Source organism: Rosa rugosa, chromosome 3, assembly GCF_958449725.1.
Source record: "Rosa rugosa chromosome 3, drRosRugo1.1, whole genome shotgun sequence".
Lineage (NCBI taxonomy): Eukaryota > Viridiplantae > Streptophyta > Magnoliopsida > Rosales > Rosaceae > Rosa > Rosa rugosa.
The window spans coordinates 49691842-49699590 of record NC_084822.1 but is presented as its reverse complement, the minus strand read 5'-3'; the positions used below and the strand labels follow the sequence as shown (position 1 = coordinate 49699590).

The 7749-nt window shown below is 43.0% G+C and overlaps 1 long non-coding RNA gene across 1 annotated transcript; it reads right to left on the bottom strand.

The window, feature by feature from the left end:
• Window positions 1-2040: 2040 nt before the first annotated feature.
• Window positions 2041-3055, bottom strand: LOC133735738 (uncharacterized). The gene is made up of 2 exons (XR_009859249.1): window positions 2862-3055; window positions 2041-2725 (listed from the first exon to the last, which is right to left on the bottom strand). It is a non-coding gene; the product is annotated as an uncharacterized LOC133735738 (long non-coding RNA).
• Window positions 3056-7749: the final 4694 nt, after the last annotated feature.

The following is a 7749-nucleotide window of genomic DNA, read 5'->3' as shown; positions in this document are numbered from 1 at the left end:
AATACGCCCCGGTCCACAGGTATATATGGTTGTAATTGGCTCAGTTAACTTTTGTGTGTGTAGTAGTTTAAATGAATTACACTTTCACCTATTGTTCTTAGTTATTTATACTCATGTACTATCAGTATCAATATAGTAATGTGAGAATTATCTGAAGAGTTGTTGAGGTAAATTTGGGTGCTTAGTCAGTGAAGGTAATTTTGATTGATCTTTACATGTTACCATCTTTTTCTTGCAGCTGCTTTCATGCATTGGAGCTTGATCTCTCTTGGTGTTCTGATATCTTTTCTTCTTATTCTATTTCATGCGTTGAACATAGGTAACTTGATATCGTGGATAGTTTACAGAAGTAAAAGCATTGTGTCCGTATGGATTACTATTGTCTTGTTAATTAATGCGTTGGAATATAAGGTCTCACATGGAAAGAGTTTTTCTCGAAACTAGTTAAATTATTTTCTTTTAGCCTTAGTCACTCGATCAACTTTGACCTGAACATTTTTGGTTGGCTCAGAAACCCCATCTTGTGCCTCAGTTATGACTAGCAGCATGATTCTGCATTGGTTTTCCTTTCATTTCCTTTGTCACAAATGGTATATGTGTCTCCATGTAACGCCCCAAGCTGCACCTCACCAGCTTAAGCACGTTACAGTGCCGTGAGCCTCTAAAACATAAACCGAACACTCGGCTTACATCCTAGAGAGCCGCTAGGCATTTGATTTGACACACTTTTTGTAAAGACACAGCGGAAGCCACAAATACTTTTGAGGTGAAAATCCTTGAGTTGCCAAAAATCATTTCATTCGTCCAGAACTTGAATGAATGTTCACACGAAGGATACGAACTGTAAGGAATGAGAACTAAAATTGACACAAGCTAACTATTAACAAGTTTTGGAACACGAAGTTCGAGAAAAAGAATGTAGAACAAAGTCGAAATGATGGTCTACCGAACTTATTCCGCACACTCAGCTTTGTCCGCTTTTGTCCCGTCACCAGTGCACAGTACCTGCATCCACACTGTTGTAGGGGTGAGCTTTCGTCCTCGCTGCTCTTACAGGAACTCTACCACGACTAGGTTTGAAACCACTAAATATATATTTGGGATCCCAGTATGAAAACATGCTTAAATCAAATATTTGAAAGGAACGACAAACTTTAATGTTTTTCAACTTGAAAACTGATGCATGATGCTTAAATAAATACGGCGCCAAATCCAAGTTTTACCTTATGGCCGGTCCCATAGACCCACTACACGACCTTACCTCAATTTAATTTATCACCAGGTAAGCGTAGCGAGAGCGTCCGCTACCTAGCTACACACACGGATCGGGTCGTCATTGCGATCGCTCACCGTCCGACCGGTGTAACTAACCCTCCGGAGGTTTTGGGGATCGAACCCAAGGAAGTTTGAGCCACCATTCGCTCTCAAACCATCACATTTCTCACATGGTTTGGTTAGTATGCATTGCATTTGAACATGACCAAACCATACCAACTAACATGCATCATTTAATAACAATATAAGAAAATCACTAACCGAGGAGAGTCCTAAATCCCTACCTGGATTTCGATGCTTTCTCTCACGTACTCCGAGAGTCGCGAACCTTCCGTTCCTCGAGTAACTGGAGTCCTACATTCCGACATTTCGACCGTTAATATTTCATTGAGCAATTATATGAAATTTCGACGATTAATAAATCGTCCAAACCAACTTTTCCTGATTTAACCAAGAGTTGACCAACATTCAGACCAATCGTGACAAGTTCGATAACTACCCAAATTATCGAACATTTTACTTGGAACTAGAATACTAATCAACTACAACGAATCATGTCTTTAATGACATTAATTCACTTTCATATAAGGTGCACCCAAATGACTAAGGGCACCCAATAAATTTCCTTTACTTTCTTACTACCATCTCCTTTCCTTTTCAATACTGATTTACTTCCATTCTTAATCCCATTCTAACTAATATAACAGTTCTAGTGATCGTACACTAGTATTGCAGCTCAATAACCTGACTAGTCAACACCACACACAACTAGAAACACTTCTGTAAATCCAACAATTCCATTCCAAATACAAGACTTTACCATGAATTAATAAATTCCGACTCATGTTTACAGTCCAATAATCAAACTTAGTCAAAGACCATATGCAACAACTCAGTTTCCGAACTCTTTTCTTTCGTACAGCAGATCACCACACGACAACCCAACACTAGGCTCAACTATTTACACTTTAATACCAACACTAGTCTTGATAATGACTTATTAACTCCATCACAGTGGATAATCATATACATAACACAAATATACACATATCGGGTATTTGATCTCAGCCTAAAATTGACAGTAGATCAAACCCACGAAAACCAACTCGAGTTCACCATTTACAATTAACTCAAATAGAATTAAATATATTTCATTCCTTTCCTGGAAACATCGTCCTTGTCATGGTGGGGAGATAATCATGCATGTCATCACCTTCCAAATATTAAAATCAAACAATCATGCCATGATCATCATTTTCAATTCCAACCGTGAGAAACAACCCATTCTGCACAATCAACCAACATAGCATAATTCCGAGTCTGGGTTTTACAATTTACCTTTGCTAATTCCCGTGTTGCGACCACAGCCCAATTTGATTGACAGAGCTTCAAAGTCAACATCCATCTCTATTCAAACATCAGGACAACAGTAGCAATTCATGTCTCAGAGCTACCACAACAGCCGTCGACGTTGACGACCGCGACGAAGCCAAAATCAACCCAGAACACAAATCGTTAAACTTGACCGAATTCAAAAACTGATTTCATCAACACGTATAGCACGACGAGAGGATCCATTTTCTTACCTCATGCTGAGAATCCGCCGGGAAACACCAAGCTTCAGTTCTCTTCCCAGAGATGCTGACTGGACAATCTAACCCCATAAAGACGTCGGCGACAAGGAGAGGAAGCCATTGGCGCCAGTGCGCCGTCGTGAGGTGGCCGGAAGGAAGAGTTCCCGTCGGACCCAGTCGCCGGGTCGTCGATCGGGGTCGAAGGGTTGAGAACATTCTAGTGTGATCTGGCATGCTGACCTCCCTCTAGCCTTTATGTACTTAAATTCAATGGCTCAGATCAAGCGGTGGAGGATTTCGACGGACCAGATCACTCCACTAAATTTCTATTTACCTTTAATAATTTATTAAATTCAGAAATTTCTGAAAATCACTAAAAATGGCTCGGGTCTCCGAAAAATTCTCCAAAATTTCCCACAAACTCGTCGTGTCGTGTACTTTGCCATTCAATCCTTAAATCAAGGATTTCACTTTGTGAAAATTTCTGAAAATATTCTCGAGCACTTTGACAATTACCGAGGTCGTAAATAAATAACTTGTCGAAATATCTCAATTTAAGCTCGATAAACTTTCCGGGGCTCACACTCCATACCCATAAAATTTCATGAATTGCAAGTTCAGCTGGCATCTAAAGCATATAATTCAAAGTCTGCTGTATAAATTTGACTAAATATGTTGCTATAATATTTATAGTCTTTGTAGCCTCTAGTTATATTGATGCTATATAATGTTCTAGCAATTGAAAAGTTTGGTAAGTCTTTTGATATCAGTTGCTCTACTGGACTTGAAAGAACATATAATTCATGGAATTGAGACTATGGTGGCAAGGTATGCTATTTTTCCAGCAAATGTCTGACTTTTTTTTTTTGGTTTCAATTTTTGTTTTTGCTTTTCTGTTATATTGGAGACTATTGTGCTTTATAATTTTTTAATTTTTTCTATCTACATAATTTTTTTGTTCTTCTTTTTTCATATGTGGTGGCAAGGTATGGAAGACTTCCCAAGATGAGCAAAACCGCCTCAAAGCTCAAGTATTTAACAACTCAAGTCCTCAATTTTCAAAAAGCAAGCTTCTTTACTGCAACATTTGCAGACTGTGAAGAAGAACCACAAAACCCAAAGAGACCCTTGAAGTAGCGCGCTTGTTGCTGGTACAATTTTGATAAGGAAAGCATCTTTTTGTGCTTCTCTGCTGGGACATTGTCATGTACCATGTGGCATGTTTTGGAACAATACATATATGTGTATCAGCCTTTTGATGTCCCAAGTAGATGGGCATGCACTAGAATGCTTTTCTTGTTTAAAATGTTGGCTTCTCTGATTGGGAAATGCACATCTTTTGCTTTTGAAGTTTAAAGTATTGGTTAGATTACTCATTTGATGGTTTCCAATATTCGTGTTTGATGAAGAGTAGTTCATTTAGTAAATGGACCAAATGAATGCACAATCTAATTCAGGAATGGGATGTTCAAATGATCACACAACAGAATATATATAATGACGACTGCCCGTTGTCTGAATGGCCAAAAATGGGGCAGAAACTGATTATCATCATTCATATCACACATCGGTTTTTAACAAATCAGTGTCTTCTAATTTCTACTCACACAACAGAAGCAACTAAACTCAGTTGTCCTAAACGTTAATCATACAACAGAAGCAATTGAACTCTGTTGTCCAAAAACTAAATCATACAACAGTTGCAATTGAACTCCGTTGTCCCAAATGTTGATCATACAACAGATATAGTCCAAGCACTGAAGTTTGAGGATCAATCAGACAACACAAAAAATAAAAGTATGTTGTCTGATATGCTTAACATACAACAGCTTGAAACCAAGCACTGTTGTCTGAAGGCAGCGCTTCAACTGCAGCGCAGCTGCGCATGGCATCTGTCGAGCCATCACACAATAGTTATAACACATACCCGTTGCCTGTTTGTTTCTCAGACAACTGTGTTCCACCGTTGTCTGAATTTTCAACAGACAACGGCTCGCTCTACAACGGTGGCACTCCAAATCACACAACAGTTTTTGTCTGTCGTCTGATAAGTTTTTTAATTGGCATAGTGATTGAAGAAAACTTAAAGGAAGGAGCCTCCCTTCCCTATAAAAGGAGACTCCTTCCCACTTACTCAACATCCCATTACATCCTCATGTAATCCTCTTGGGCCGCAAGGCCCAACACATATAGTTAAACATTTCAAGTGGACGTAGTCTCCCGCTAAGGCGGGACACGAACCACTATACTTCTTGTGTCTCTCTTACTCTCTCTTTCTCTATATAACTTTAATTAGGCCCCCTCGGTCACTAACATTAACATTGGCGCCGTCTGTGGGAAGCCAACACAAAGGCTTCGTCACGTACCATGAACTTCGGTCAACGCCCGGTATACTTCTTGGTATACTTTGTGAACGCCCGGTTAACTCAGATCAAGGCTGGTCAACGCCGACCAACTCTGGTAAGTGCCAACTCAAAATTGGTCACGCTACACCACTCAAAAAAAAAAAAAAACTATTGGCTGCCTATTTACTCTGGACACCCACAAGTATACCGCTGGGCACCCATGAGTCTCTTGTCGACATCAAGAGAGGCATCAAGTGATCAAACTTCTCTGAGTCGTCATGCTCTACGAAGCCAAGTAACCAACTATGATCATCGATAAAACTCCGTCATCGACCGCTGCTCCGCCAAGCGTGAAGTAATCATAACAAGAGGCAACGTTAATCGATCAGTCTGCTGCTCAAGCGACAACCATCCACAGTTGGACATCTTCCGCTAGCCATCCACAACTGGACATCCTCCGCCAGCCATCCACGGCTAGACAACCTCCGCTAGCAATCCACAGCTGGACATCCTCCGCTAGCCATCCACAACTGGACATCCTCCGCCTGCCATCCACGACTAGACAACCTCCGCTAGCAATCCATAGCTGGACATCCTCCGCTAGCTATCCACAGCTGGACATCCACAGCCGGACATCCACAGCCGGACATCCACCGCTGGACATCCTCCGCTAGCCATCCACAACTGGACATCCTCCGCTAGCCATCCACAGCTGGACATCCACGGCTAGACAACCTCCGCTAGCCATCCACCGCTGGACATCCTCCGCTAGCCATCCACAGCCGGACATCCACTGCTGGACATCCTCCGCCAGCCATCCACAGCTAGACATCCTCCGCTAGCCATCCACCGCTGGACATCCTCAGCTAAGCATCCTCCGCCAGGCAGCCTCCGCTAGCTGTCGACGTCAACGGGCTCCGCTAGGCATCCTCCGTTGGAAGGCCTCCGCTAGCAATCCCAATGCACCAGCGGCCTCTGCTAGATAGCTCTGCAGAGGCACCACTCCGTTGGCCACCCTCCGATAGCCACAACTCCGCTGGACATCCTCCGCCAGCCATTCACGGCTAGACAATCTCCGCTAGTCATCCACCGCTGGACATCCTCCGCCAGGCAGCCTCCGCTAGCTGTTGACGTCAACGGGCTCCGCTAGGCATCCTCCGCTGGAAGGCCTCCGCTAGCAAGCCCAACGCACCAGCGGCCTCTGCTAGATAGCTCTGCTGAGGCACCACTCCGCTGGCCACCCTCCGCTAGCTACCCTCCGCTGCCCATCCTCCGCTGGCCATCCATCACTGGCCACCCCTCCGCTGAACATCCTCCGCTAGCCAACCACCGCTAGCAGACACCAACGATGGCACGCCAGCCCTCCAATGCAGCATTCGCCAAGCTCCAGCGTCAACCGCTAAGCACCAACCTTCAACCTTGGCTTCTGGCTTATCATTTATCTTGTTAAGGAGTCATATCGGACACCATTTCAATCAGTCAATGAAAACGTTGGTCATCTACCATGGTGTTCTTCCAAAGCAATGGAGCGTCATGTTTGGACAACTCCAACATGATTTGGGTACCTATGCCAATTTTGTGGTGACCCGAGAGAAGGGTCCCGCAGCGCCTTAACCCCTAGCCAATGAGAAACCGACATGTCACTAATGACATCCCGATAACTCATCAACCCGAAATCGCAAGGCCTTTTGGGTTTAGATTGTTGGTTCACAAAATACTTTCTTGGACAAATCACTCTAGCAACCGAACAACATATTTTCAAAAACGGAATTTAAAGTGGGCTAAAGGATTTGGGCTTACAATAGGAGCCCAATTTGGAAAATAACAAATCACCAAGTAAATACAAGTATGAGAGACGCGCCCCAGGGTTACGGGTCTCTCGAAATTTTGGTAAACGATTAGAAAATAGATAAAAAGTAAATAAACAAGCTACTTCAAAATCCGATTAAGGACCAAAACCTTCTTTTGATAAAATTAAATAAGAATGCGCCAAGCCGGGCCATATGCCTCCCCTGTACGCTTCCCGACCACATGCTCGAAACCTGCACACTATTGTAGGGGTGAGCTTTCGTCCTCGCATGCCCAGTAGGGGCCGACCCAACCATGCTAGGTTTGAAAATAATAATAATAATAATCGAAAATATTTACTACATAATATTGTGCACATTTATCGAAAACACTTTTAAAATAGGCAACCACAAACATTTATTTCTTTTAATAAGCATATGCAGTATGCTTCACACAATTTGGAGCTCCGAGATACTTACCTGCCGGCTAAAATAAAACAAATCGGTGACGGACCTGATTCGTCATCCTTCGAGAACCGGTCAACTACTCTGTAGTACTTCCGACTACAAGTAGCGAAAGTGTCCATTTCCTGGCCCTGAGTCTCCTATGACTGGTTCACTGTCTGTACTCACTCTTTCTCGACAAACATAGGAGCACGGCCCCCTCCGGAGGTTCACGGTTATCGACACCGTGGGATCCCTAGGAATCTACGCGTCTAGGTCCCATTCACTTTCAGGTCACAAGTACAAACATACAGTAGATACAGT